This window comes from Vidua macroura, chromosome 1 (assembly GCF_024509145.1).
Source record: "Vidua macroura isolate BioBank_ID:100142 chromosome 1, ASM2450914v1, whole genome shotgun sequence".
Taxonomy (NCBI): domain Eukaryota; kingdom Metazoa; phylum Chordata; class Aves; order Passeriformes; family Viduidae; genus Vidua; species Vidua macroura.
Window position 1 is genome coordinate 119205520 of NC_071571.1, and position 14815 is coordinate 119220334.

Genomic DNA, 14815 nt, shown 5'->3' on the forward strand with positions numbered 1-14815 from the left:
CATCGTCCTACTTACTCTCTAAATCTTGCCACAGATTAGATCTGACCTAGGCATAGGATGAAGCCCAAGGAAAAAAGTGATCCCTATAAAAAAAGACTGCATATTAATGCCTGCCCTTGGAGGAGCCACAGCTTGCCAGACAGCTTTAGTTCTGACATTCAAAATTCTACTTTGCTGTGTTAATAAAATTCTTTTAAGCCAGGGGGATTTTTCTGGAATGCTTCCAACCAACTCCCCCAAAATATCTGAATCAAATGCCACAATGTGCTTTAGAAATGGATCCTAGGAAGGGCTGCAGTCCAGTGTACAGACCTGCAGCTCACCAGAGAGTGATGGACACGAGAGCAATAAAATCTTCCCTCAAGTGCACCAGCACAAGGATGACACTCTAACAGGGAACCAGATCCTTCCCTCACTAGGTCCACAGATTCTTGCCTACAACACAAACACTGTGACACTCAGGAACCTCACTCCAAACACAGTAAAGGAACTGTAATGGGGGCTTCCTCTTTCAATTTCTATTTTTTTTTATTATGTTGATTCATCATTTAGAAATTAGTTGCAAAAAAAAAAAAGTTAGAAAGTAGCTTTTACTAACTATTTGGAAATTATTTCCTGAACAATATAGTATTCAGGGTGAAATAATTTATACTGCTTAATGTTCATGTTTTGTATTTTTTTTTATTTATGAAACACTATGTTAAACCATCTTTCCTATATCCTAGATTGTGTCTTATTCACATTCGTGCTTTTGGGTAGATGTCAAAATTCAACTAACAATGCAGAAAATTATATATTGCAGGTTTATGGTAGTTAAATAAAATTATTTCAAATATGCAGTATAAAAATATCAATAGTGACTTGCATTAATAAATGACCAATTTTTTATAAAAAGTGTTGATGATCTGCAGTTAGAAATCCTTCAAGACAAGAGAACTTACTGGTCTTAGACTCTTAAACCAATTTTTAAATCCTATAAAAAAGGTGTAAAATATAACATTTCCCAAAATTACTTTTATTATATTTTCCTCTTCTAAATAGCTTGTCTAGCTTCCATTCAGTTATTCAAGAATTTAAAAAAATCTGACTATATTGAAGTCAAGTTAGTAAAATCTCCAAAAAAGGGTACAACTCTCTAAAGCAGGCAACTTTTCCAATTTATTGTCAGACACAGAACTAATGATTTCTCCTGGTTTAGTAATCTGATTTACTCTAAGAGATGTGCTGTTTAAGTTCTATTCATCATAAGTTATTTAAACAGATTATTGGAAGTTATGTCTAAACATATGCTGTCATAGTTTCTAGTTTAAGTTTTAATATGTTTATATTTGCAAGGAGAGATGTATGCAAAGGCAGTCAAATTGCAATAAAACACGTATCTTAAATAAATGATTAATTTTTTTCTTTTCCACAGTCAGCAGTTACCACACAGACTTGCAATCAGTAGCGCATGCACTGTGATGCATGGAAAAACCTCTACCAAGACACATTTAGTAAGGTGGCCTCAGCTGTACATCAACTTCCCTAATGAAAATCTAGACAATAAAAATATTCTAGCTAACATACTTTTAGTACTGTTAGTTTAAGAGGATATACAGTTTACATAGCATCTCAGTTAGTCCTGTAAAAGATAGGCTGTTTATCCAGGTTTTGCTTTAAGATCAAAGAGTATGACTAAAAACAAAGCCGTCTTGCCAGTTTTCTAAGAGGTCCTCAAAACTATTTCCTGAGAAATAGTTACTAATACTGCTAACACCTAAGTATAATTATTTTATGATCTTTCCATTTCAGGATAGGTAGTTACTTTTTCCAAAACTTGAGTATTATATGGACTTCTTATTTTTACCTTATTTTTGATGTACAAAAGCACTCAGAAATCAAAGACAAAGACCAAAAAAGAAACTAGGACAGTAACACTGAAAGAATATGATTCATTTTAATAGTCAGCAATTTGTCCTAATTTATTCTTTCCCAAGCCCACAATATTAAGAAGAAACAGCAGAAATCAAATGTGTCCTATAAAAGGCAATTTAAAGGACAAGTAGGAAGGTGTGGCTTGCATTGGAATGAAAAAATGATTTATTATTTGCAATTAAGTTGCTCACATTATAGAAGTGCTATATAGAGTCCTCAGAAATAAATAATCAGATTTAGGGGAAAAAAAATTAAGTTACGGAGGTCTGCTCCATGGTTGCTCAGTACAAGACATTTCTCTATTCAGTACAGATGATTTAGCACATAAAACCATGGCCAAAGTTTGAGACAGGTTGAGACAAAAGCCCTTTGTTTAATACAGTTGCAAGCACCTTGAGTGTGTCACCTCTTGGGCCAAGCATGCTAAAAGCAAATTGCAATCACTGTCTCATGAGACTTCTTAGGAGTTGTTGAAAATGGAAATTTTAGCCACTAACAAAAATACCATGGCAAAGTGACCTTGGAGATGAGCAACATGACTGCAAAAAGTCAAGATTTTAGTTGAGCTTCTTATAAAATGTGGCTATTCAGCAGCTGCAGAGCTTGCCTTGGTATCATGCAGCTGTACTGATCTGGTGCCTACGATGACAGCACAGGAAGTGTGAGTGATCCCATGACCCAAAGTTTGTCTGCTGCAAAATGGGAGGGGGGACAGAAGCACTTTTTTCCCCTTCAAGAATCACAAAAGGCTGAATTTGAAACAGAAGCGTACCTTTATCCAGTGGTTTATAAACATATCTGCTATAGCAAATGGCAGTCAATATCTGGCAAATGATTGTCCTATCAGCCCATCCATTATGGAAGTGAGGGCTCAGCTTATACAACCAAATCCCTTCTTTGTTTGGGCATATAGGAAAATCAAGATGTTTTGAACAGCTTCATTCTCTGTGCGACATCAAAGCTAAGAAGCACTCACCTCTATTCATTACCAGAGTACATTTCTGCTTGACCAGGAATCCAGTGGTACTAATCTCACCTGTGAAACAAAGCACCTTGTAAAGCAAGAGTGCTGTACTCCACCACCCAGAGGACACATCCCACCCATTCCTGCAGGAGCCCCTGGAGCCTGGACCATATTACATCAAGCACACCAGTGTGGGGATGGGATACTTAGGGCTGGGTGCCAGCTCTGGCAGACCAAAACTGGCCCTTCAAAAATCTGTTCTGCCTGGATATTGCCAACCTGTCTCCTTGGCAGGGATTAAGGGTCTGGTTCCCATTGATACATCTTCTCAGGCCAGGCATTCAGGTAGTTAAAATTAGCCTGATATGTTTGCTGAGGCAAAACATATAGCCCTTTGGTGTCATTATCAAAAAAAAAAAAAAAAAAAAAAAGGACAGGACTGGACATGGCACTTGGTGCTATAGTCTAGTTGGGGTGTTAAGGCATAGGTTGGACTTGATGATCTTAGACGTCTCTTCCAACCTCATTATTCTGTGATTCTGTCATTCTGTGAAAAATAATGGTGTCACTTCAGAGACAGGGTTAACATGCAGAGGAAAACTTTGTGGTCACTGAAAAGACAGACACTCCTGGGATGCTGAGTAATATTAAGTAGCATAGAAAACAGAGCTTAACTTTTGATATCCTGAAAGCACATTAATATAGTTTTGGGTGCCCCATGGAAATATTTTCTCATGCCTTGCATTGGACATATGGCCCAGAGAGACGCTGCGCTCCCACGTTGCACATGGAGCGGAGGATAGCCCTGGATGTTCAGTGACACTTAGCACCCAGCTCACTCTAGTTCACATGTTGGGGTCCTGGCAGGCTGAGAAAAAGCTTGAAAGAAAGCTGTGATCCTAGAATAACAAAAGCAGCATCTTCTAGGACACCTATATACAGTGGAAAAGAGAATGGCACAGATACCCTTACCCCATAAAACCCCAACAAATAAGCCTGCATCACACAGTGAAGCTAAGCAATTGCATCAGCCTATGTCCAAGAGAAATTTAGTCATATTTGTGCAGCTCTGTGCCCAAACCATGAAGCTCTGCATCCCAGTATGACCAGATGGCTGAGAGTAGTCTGCAACCACCAAAGCCTTTACACACACTTGTTTTAATCATGCTGATGAGATAAGTTCTCCTCAGATTTTAAAGAGCTTCAAATTTGTCTGTATTTCCTGTATCTGCCACTTATCTTTTCACAAGACTATTCCCCCATGCCCTCCAAGGGCTAAATCCATTAAAATATGGAGATGGATTGAACTGATTCTCTGATATTTTATTTTCAAGAAGACTGCAGTCCCAGGTCACCCTGTAGCCATGGATATTCTAGGTTACTGGTGAGCACAGTTTTATGTGATAATGAAGATACCTCTGTTTGTCCAGAGACGCTCTCAAATAATGGAAATCAACACAGATCCTCATTCAATAAAATAGAAATTGTCACCATTTTACTGTGCTTCCGCCAGAGCAACATATGGTAGCACAGCTGACAAATATAATCTTTTCCTTTTTTTTTTTTTTTCCATTTCACATGCACATTTCATTTTGCAGAATACTAAGACTTTACATAAATTGCCTGTTAACCCCTTGTAGTCACAGCATTTGCTGCTTGGGCTCCCTTGAGCACTCAAATATTTGAAAGATGGACTTAAAATGCAGTCAACAGTCAGGGAACAGTTCATGCCTTCAACATACAGCCCACTTGCACTTTTCACAGGGAAAATCTGCTCTTTTTTACCTTCTACCCTACCCAACCCTTCTTTTTAACCAGAAACAGTATACTCTGGCTACATGAAAGCTTATTGGTATAATAAATTGATACTCAAATCACTTGCTGCTTCTTTAGGTGTTTTTCAATGCCATAAGCCAAGTCACGGGTTCCCAGTGACTTTACACTGATGGGACTCATTTACACAGATTTTAGGAATTTGATTGTATAAAACTGAGCAGTGTCCACTTTCCAATGCCAGTTCAAGATACTTTCTTTGTTAATCGTTGCATCCACATCAACATCAGGTTTTTCCCATTCTGGGCAGATACACTCTCGTGCAAAAACCTTCTTGGTGCTCATTGGCCTTTTCTGCAGCAGAATGCCCGCAAGGAGTTCTGCATCTAAAGAAGTCTCATGGGCTGTCTTGACTCTTCACCAGAGCTGATTCATTCATTTCACTCATGCCACTTTTCAGCTCTTGTCCAGCCATCCAGGTACTAAACTATGAAGGCTCCATTCAAAATTGTCACGGTCAGGATTCACTTGAGTTTGACAAGGGGAAGGAGGTGTCTGCTTTTTCACAGGACTTTTTGGCACCCAGTAATAAGGCTTAGGGTTGCAGAGGGCACTGAGAGAAGGTATTCACACTGTCTCACTGGAAGTAGTGACCTGGCTGTGTGAATTAGCCTAAACTAATTTATTTCTGCTCCGAATCACTCTATTGAGGATCCTTTCTTTCTCTGCTGAACATACAGGGAAACCAGAAAAACTAGCCCCTAATTTCTGTGTTGTACAAGGAACCTAAAGCTGAGCTAAATTAATGCCATCTAACAAGGATGGCTCCACTCAGAAAAGGTGGTTGGATATGGGGGAAGACTTAGAGGATTCTGAAATGGACTGGAGTGGCTGTAAAGCAGAGAAGACCAACATAAGGTGAAATTCCTTGTTCTAAGCAGGATTACTTAAACAGAATGAAACTCCTAATTTCTTTGGTTTTAAGTCAGATCAACCCCCTCCCCAAAAAAACCACCATTGTTTTCCTTGGTGTATCCTTGCATATATACAAAAAGTAACATCTTGACACAGATAAGACATAAATCATAGCTCTGACCACTTCTTAAACACATTTGCGTTCAATTTGCGAGCAGAAAAGAAAAACCTGCTTTTCACAAATGTCATTTGCTTCCTGACAGTTTGCAAAAGCACACTCCAACAAACAGTTGCTTTTAAGGACTGAGAGCACCTGCACAAGCTAAAAGGGAAGAGTGGGGGTTGAATAACAAACTCCTGACATGCATGCTAAGTATTCCACAATTAAAGGCTAACACTATATACTACAGGACTGCTAATATGAAGAAGAAGTATAAAGGAAAGTCTAATTAGGCCAAAATCAAGAGTCAAATATGACTTAACTGCTTGCTCAGACTAAACAAGTATCTAAGCATTAGCCAGAAGCGTCATCATCACATCAAGCTGGATGGGACCTTTGGTCTGATTCAGTGTGTATGTTCTTCTGAAGTGTTAATGCTTTGGGATACCTGAAAACTGGAGTTCTCTGTTTGTTACCTGAATGTTCACCTGACTGGAGCTAAGTTTTGCCTAGAGTAGGAAGGTCTCAGTCACAGTAAAACACAGCGTCATTAATGGCAATCAACTTCAAAATATTAGACACTATCAGAAGGGACTCATTTTAAGGGAAAAAATATTGCTGCTGAAGCTTCTGATTTTCACTTGAATAAGTGTTCTTGAACTTGCCGTTTTGTTAGCTAACATATCCTGACCATTTGCTTACTTTTTATGCTGTTCATTTCACAGACTGATACTTTCATATTATATCTAAACAAATTCCCATATCCCATCTCCATGAAAAACTGTATCATATTTTATTGCGTACTGTAAGCACAACCTTTGGGACAATAGGCATATTATGTCTTTTTCAAATAACTACATTTTTCCAGATGTATGGTATGTTAGAAAACTGACACAAAAGATGTGAATTGACTTAACGAGCCCTCCTATATTTCCACCAAAATGGGCCGTTGGTTCATTTGAATAACTTTGACCTTTTTTCTGTTTATTGTCTTTGAAAAAAAAAAAAAAAAAAACGAAGAAGAAGAAAAACATGAACCCAAAAAACCCACCAAAAAAAAATTCCACAGCCAATCATTATGATGACCACAAGTCTACTCAGGCACCTTGACAGCTAAATCACCATCTCACATCAAGAGATATAGCCTTGGGCATCTGGCTGCGTTGACACACATTAGTTGGTCCTTTTTACACATTAAATGTCTTTACAGTTTTCATATTTCTTCTATTTTTACACTCTCCAGCTCTGCATTATTGTAGAAAGGGAACCTAAAATACACACTGCAAAATGAACACCATTAACACCGCACAATTCATTGTGGTCTTTAAAAAAACTAGACACAAGGGGCTTGCCTAGATTTTAAAAATACCAAAAAGTGTATGTACCATATATTTAAGCAAGAACAGAATGAAAATAGCAATCTGATAAAAGCTTGGAATTATACAATTCACTGGATAGTTTACTTTTCAGTCACATTGCAGGAAAGAAAATGGAGAGAAAAGCTGGAAGGATATTATGTGTTCTCCCCTCCTGTACTTTGCACTTCCAGGCTTTTGTTGTCTGGTGCTCTAGAAGTTTTTTTTCCTAATGAGATGGAAAAAAAACCCTTTGGGAGACAGAAAGATTCACACATGGGCCTGATTCAGCAACCTGACTCACTTCACATGGGAATAGTCCCAACTGGTTTCATCTTCTAGTTATGACTTCAGTGATAGCCACTTTAGCTGGTTTACTCATGCAAACAAACATTATTCCAAGTGAGCAGAGACTATAGACTGGAAACGTCCCCCTCTGAGAAGAGAAAATGGAGGGAAGCTGAAATATGAGCATTGAAAGGTATTTTTTGAAGCAAAACTCAAGGGAATTTTTCAATATAGTCAGAAATCTATTTAGTAGTCTCTTTGCATTTTAAAACCTTTGGAAGGAAAAAGTCACTTTTCTTAGATTCTACCTCCTTGCCAAGATTTGTATATCAGGAATAAGAGAGAAAACAGAGCAGACAGAAATAAATGAAAACCCTAATGCATCAGCGTGTTCAGGCCACATTTCCTGACTGTAATCATTCAGGTTTTTCTTACATTTGGAAAGCTTTTACACTAAAACTCACAAAAAATCTTTCTTTTTTCTTCAGTGCCATGTTTTTGCCATCCATAGCTATGTCTTTTGCAGTCAAAGCTGGAGACTGCAAGCATTTTGGTTTTGATTAACAGAATTAATTAACAAATATAAATACCAGGGATGAGGCTGGCAAATTTGTTTACCTGTGTTTATTAATTTAGGGACAAGGCAAACTACATTCTATTTCTTGAAAGTTAATGTATCACATCCAGCTGATATAGCATAGTTTCATATTGGACTGTCTTTAATACTGTCTTTAATAATGTGTGAGTGAGGCAATGTATATGGGCTTATTACTTTTACTCCCACACATGGATTTGTCTCACAGGAGCAGGAAGCAGAAGGCCAATTTAGGCATTTTAGACCTTTTCTGATTTTTAGTATTTCAATCAAACTTTTTTCAGTTGATGTCTCTATTTTGTGTGAAAGATGTGAATAACATAAAAGCAAACAACAAATTTTCAGAACTGAGGCTCAGCCTGTTCCAATTTTAACTGTTCTGCTTAGATAAATGAAAAATACTTCTCTAATACAACATTTCTCAAAAACAACAGTATATTTTTCTTGACAGCATGATCACAAAATTACAAGATAATCAATCCAGGGCAAGACTAAACTGTCATATTTTTCTTGTAAATTCTTCTGCTAGTTTCCAACTTGGTATGATTGCCAGAGAGAACTTCAGCAAAATAAATAAGTAAATAAATATAGTTAAAATATGCCATACAGACAGCAGGGGAGTATTTTTCAGGCACCACTGGAATCTTATTAAAATATTTAAAATGAGAAGGCCCAAATTATCAGCCAAATGGAACAGGAAATACATGAGACTGTATGAACAGCTGTGATTGTATGTTTGGGATAACTTTCATCTATTTCATGTACATGTTCTTCCCCTAATTTAACACCTCTGCAATGCTAAAAAGTCAGTCGAAAGTCATGCCCACCGGTGGAAGCTCTGCAAACACAGCCACTGCCTCCTTCCTGCTTCAGCCTCAGCAGGAGAAGCTTCTGCGTGCAGCACTGCAGGGACCACACCAAGGGTAATTGAATTTCCACGCCTATTGAGCCCCGGGTCTGTGCGCTGACACTGCCGGGCTCCAGCTCCGTTTGCCTCCGCAGAGCACTCACCACTGTGGCACCGAGGGCTGCTGCCGAGGGACAGCCGGGCCATTCTCCTGCCAGGAAAGTGTGGAACAATAAGGAGCTTAACCAAGGTAACCAACGCACTGCAGAAGAGCTCTTTGGTAGGCTCTGTATGAATGATCTGGCTACTATTGACTTCAGCTCAGTTTAAGTCTAAAGGATACACCTGAGGTACCACACATTTATATTTGGTTTCTGTGAACCATTTATTCCCATCTGTGATGCTCGTCACTGTGTACACACGCCCTGTTAGATTTTCTTTTTTATTTTCATAAACCTGACAAAAGATAATACAAAAATTTAAAAGAGCACAGTACTTAGGACAATGGAGTAATTCACGCTCTACAGTGATGTTTAAAGTTGATCCCATCAAATACATACCTTAACTGCAAAATAAAAGCATTCAGTGCAGATGAAAAGGGATGTCTTTCTTCCCCCTTATCACCATGGCTAAATATCCCCTTTTTGTAAAACATTTGGGCTGTTAAGTTCTATGCTAAGGCACGTACACACTTTGGAAAGGTAATTTGAAAGCGAGTTGAGCCATGACAAATAGGGACAGCTGGCCTAATTGAATCATTTGATCTAAGACAGCTCAACTTGGTTATCCTCACTGCAGCCCACATTGATATTAGCGAGTGAATCATTAGCCATGAAATCATGTCGACTTTCCCGATGCAGCGTTCTTGACATGACAGGGAACGCAGTCTGCCTTTCATTACAGCACCAATGAGTTCTTCAGTCTGTCATGAAAGGAGAAAAAAAAAGAAAAAAAGAAAAAAAAAGTGCTTTGCAAACTTTTAGGCTCAGCTACAGAAAGTAATTTACTCCTCCAAACATCTTAGAGCAGCTAAAGGAGGAAAGACCCTTTCTGGTGACGTTCAGGTTACCTGTCAGCCTCAGCCTCACTCAGCCTCCTGAGGCAAGCACAGTCTGCAGTGGGACAATAAGTCACCATTTAGTAGCTATTTCCTTATTTCCTAGGACTTAATTCCTTTCCTTGTGCCTCTGAGGATGAGAGAGACTGTGTTGTCCTATGCATTTGTACAGGCTGTTTCTAGGAGCAACTTCTTATGTCATACCTTTTTTCTGGATTAATTAATAGCAGGCTAGAGCTGCATCTTTGCATTTGCACCATAATTTTTGGCTATTCTGAATGCTAATGGAACTGCTCCAAATCTAACTCTCATCTCAGCTATTCTAACAAAAATAATCATCACCGTTATTTTCCAAACATCTCCAAGGTACTGAGGAAGAGATATCACTCTTTCAAGTCCTTCCTTGATTGGCAAACTAATGGGCTCATCCAGCTGCCATTGAATGGAATGGAAATTTTCTGTGGACACAGCCAAAGCCAGATCCCAAGCTCCTTCAACAGGCATAGGTGGAAAAAATTACCTGATGGTTTTGGTCAGGTTATTGGGGCAGAACCAGACAAACATAATTTGGGCAAAACTAGGAGCCTGATGAAATTTGTATAATGTCCAGCTAAGGAAGAGAAACTGAAGCAGACTTTTTTTTTTGCAAATCATAGAGTACTGGATAGGGATGAGATTCAGACCTTGGAAAAGAGAACCACCATATCTTATTCTGCCAATAGTGGTCTAAATGGTATATCTGCAAACTACCAGGGAAAGAAAAGAAAGAAGAAATAAGCATGAAGACAGGGATATTTATAAATTGAAACTATACTGTCCTTAAGACAAAGTGAAACAAATTGCAAGCCTGAAAAGATACCAGAGTCTGATAGTGGCCCAAAAATCTTATTTTCTTTGTGGGGGGTTGCTTAATAGGGTTTTTTCTTCCACTCAAAATATGAAAGATAAGTACAAAGATTTCATTTAAGAATCTGTTTCCCTGTAACAAATGGCTATCAGTTTGGTAAGCACGGCTCTTTCCATCCCAAATGTGGAGTTACATTCTATGTCATGACGGTTGGGAGGTGATCATTATTTACCAGAAGGGGAAAACCTTGTCAGTCTGCCTTCTGGAGAGATGGAAATATAACAGTAGCAAATGGGTAGAAGCTAGTCAACATAGAATTTAGACGTACGGAAGGGAGACAGACCTTTTTTCAAAGAAATAAAATAGTGAGAATTTTTCAAGTCCCTGACACCAGTGTTCTCAATTTTTGCATTAAAATAGCTTTGTCAGTGTGATTCCTCGGGTTCAGGGTAGGATTTCTGTTCAGTATAAATCCCTGAATGCTTAGGAAATTCATTTCACTGAGTTAGTGTCCTAACTGCGTGGCTGTAATGGGGTAGTAACCCTTAATTGAGCTGTTTTTTGTGAATAACTATATAAATCATAGAGGAGACAGATATTTATCTATTCTGGTGATTAGACTAATCGCCTGGGAAGTGGGAAACCTGTGCCACCCCTGTGCCTGATAAACCATGCTTACACTTCAAATACCACTCATATATCCCTGTGGTGTTTCAGAGTGTGCATGGGGATGATCATGTGGATTTGGGAAGTGTTCCTGGTGTTGGACCTGAATTCCTAGGTCCTGCATAGGGGCTGTGCTGCAGCCAGCAATTGCAGGCTTTGCTCAGGATCGCAAACCTGCTTGGTCCAAACAGAGATGTTGAAAGTCAGGTATCTGTGTGCCACACCCCATTGCATGCATAAAAGTCAGATCAGCACTATGGGAAACCACTTCCAAGATCTGTGTGTCTTAAAAGCCTTCAGAATTTGAGCTATCACATTTCCCATATGTAAGCTATCCCATGCTTATCCATTCCTCTTGTTAGAAAGATTTATTCACTCTGTAGCATGTGCCTTAGCTGTGCAACAGTTTGAAGACTCTTGTATTACCCCAGTCTCTCAAGTGAAGATGAAGACATCCCTTATTTTCCCAACTACTTGGCAAAGATAGGGCTGAGGTAAGTTTGTGAATCTAAGTTATGCATTTTAAAAATAGTTTGTTATTCTGAGGTAGAAAAAAAGATAACATATATCTGCTAAGTTTTGGAAAAGGATTACTTCTTGACCCTTTGCAAGCCAGGTCTCTAGTGAGATATACTTACAAGTTTCCTGTCATTGCTCACACTTTCTAGCACCTGATTAGCTGATGTGGCATATTTGTTAGTATGTTAGTTTGTCTGCAAGAAAGGCACAAAGATTATATGTAGGTCAGCCCAAATGTGTGTCAATGAAACTTTCATGGCATCATTGTCTTGCATTCAGTAGATGTCAACATGCCACAGAAAAAGTGGTCCTGAAAGACTTTTATCAGTTGTGAAGTTTTTCATTAGCAGTGTAGATATGTGTGTCTGTAAAATATGCCATATTCTCCTATTTCCTAGGGACAGGAAAACATATAGACTTCAGAAATTTCTGGAATGGTCTCAGATGCCTTCTTCAAACATCAGGAAAGTGACAGTCGCTCTCCTGAGCTCTTCAAAACAACCCATGCACAAACCTTTTAAGTTTGAACATTTTGAAGATTTTCTGCCTTTCTAAAACACAGGGCAAGACCATTTTTTCACTTTGGATGTTCAGATGGTGATAGGCCTTAAATCTATCCAAAGTCCCATTACTAGTTCTGTCTCTGAGCTGCAGCACAGTTTTTTAGTGCACACAGCCAGCTGCAAGGAAAAACATTTCTCTGCCAACACTTTCAGACCAACTGCTGAAAGAACCAGAATCTGGGTTAATTTATGGTGAATGAGATGTCTAGGCTGCATCGATCACACGACTCTCATCCACGTGAAAGCTTTCATGGGTGCATGAACACACATGTGCACCTTCAGAACACAGATGTACCTCCAGCCATGACCAACTCCAAGCATTCAAGTCCCAGTCATAAGACCAGCTAAAAATTAATAAATTTTATTTATGTCTAAATATATATTTGACTGAATTAAGGAAAAGAGCTGAACCTTCAAATGAACAGAATTGCTTAATTGCTATTGACCTTTTTTGCAGATGTTGCTGTTGGAAAGCACTTCCACCAATCTATCTCAGCCAGCTATGCTTCTGTTGATTTTTCGCCAATATAGAAGTAGAAAATAATTTGGGTAAACTATTCCCTTCATGCATATGCTGCACAACTTTTTTTAACACTAGCTAAGATTCCTTTTGGTTTGTGTTTCCACTGAAAAACAGCAGACATTAGTTTCCTGTACCTTTCTGCCCTCCCTCTCTATGAACTTTCTGATTTTTAAAAGCTATAAAAGAATGTCCTCAACAAATATGATTTTCACAATGTTTTCTTAAAAAGTACATACAGCTTCACTTCTTTGATGCTAACAGTCAGCCATAAAACTCAGCCAGTTTTAGGAAGTTTGTTCAAAAAGCTTTCAAAATTGCAGAGATAACACTGGCCCTGATTTCTTCCTCTGTCCAACTTCTTCTAACCTAAGATGCAGGGTTTATTTAGTACTTAAAAAAAGTGAATGTTCACTGTCTTGGAAGAGTCTGATTTAGTAGCTTGTTTCAGCATGAACCATAGTAATGTAATGCTTTTATTCACTGATGAATTTGAGCAGTATAGTGTTAATCACTCTCACTACCGTATGCCACTTGAATAATCAACAAACCCCAATGATACATGTTCCCATATCCTGTAGAGTGCCATTTATCACCCACACAGAGCCTGTTTATTCTTGACGTGTCTTATTTGTGCAGAATAAGCAGAGAATTTACTGAATAAATAATGTTAGGTAGGTATCATTTAAACCAAAATACAAGAGATATGAACCTCCTCAGAACCAGGTATGTCTGAAAGGGGTAGAAAAGGTGGGAAATTGGAACTTCAGCAGTAATCACAAAAATACAGTTAACTGATTTATAACTCTCAGGAATGAGCTGATGAACTCTTCAGGGCAGCTCCTAGAACTTGTGTAGGTCATCAGATATCCCTGTGTTGACAGTCTCGAATGGGGTTCAGAAGAAAGTCTCTCACACAACCACTCTCAGCTTTTACACTTTGTTGTGGGTTTTTTTGTAACATCATTTGCATATCTTTGCCTGCATGTGTAAAAATGGTTTTATTCTTTGCACAGTTTTGAGATGGTGATGAGCAAGTAAAACAGGCACCAAATGACAGGATGGGGACAAAGGGGACAGTGACGTTGCTGACCACCTCTCACACTGCCTGATGCACAGGACTGAGTTCAGTCTCTGTGTCTGCAACCACTCCATCCTCCAACACAGATCACAGCAGATGCAGGATGTCACACACTCTATATGTGCTGTTTCTTAATCTCCTCCTGGAATTAGGTTCCAGTCTCCAAACTGGTAGAAGCAGTGGAAATCTAGCTCCAGGCTTCTGACTCCTAGGGATTTAAAATTACATTTCACGAAGAAATGATGCAAGATATAATAGTATCTATCAATATTGAAAAGCAGCAAGAGAGGATTATGAAGTTTTGGCAAAAAGTGACAAAATTCAGGTAAATTTAGCCAATTTTATATGTGGGTGTGAAATCATCCTGTGTAGCAACAGGGAATATATAACAATACTAAGGCAACCCATCAGTCAGAGAACAGCAAAAGATGGACAAATATTGAAACAACGCGTTTTTATCACCAAAACTTCTCTAAGCGTCTGATTCAGGCATTGCCTTTAATGGGCATAAATCAGGTATTTGGTAATCCCTCAGCATCTGTAACTGATATTTCTTTATGTCAAATATTTTCTGAGGTAAAGGCTGGTCCAAAATCTCAAACTTTCTATATCTGAATCATGCTGTAAGCCTAACAAGGTTACTTGCAGTTAATGAAAAGGCAGAACTATGGAAACAGGACCAGCCTTTGAAGGGGCAGCACTGAACTCCACAGTTTTACTGGAAAGTCCTTCAAATGGTCTTGAAGAAGTC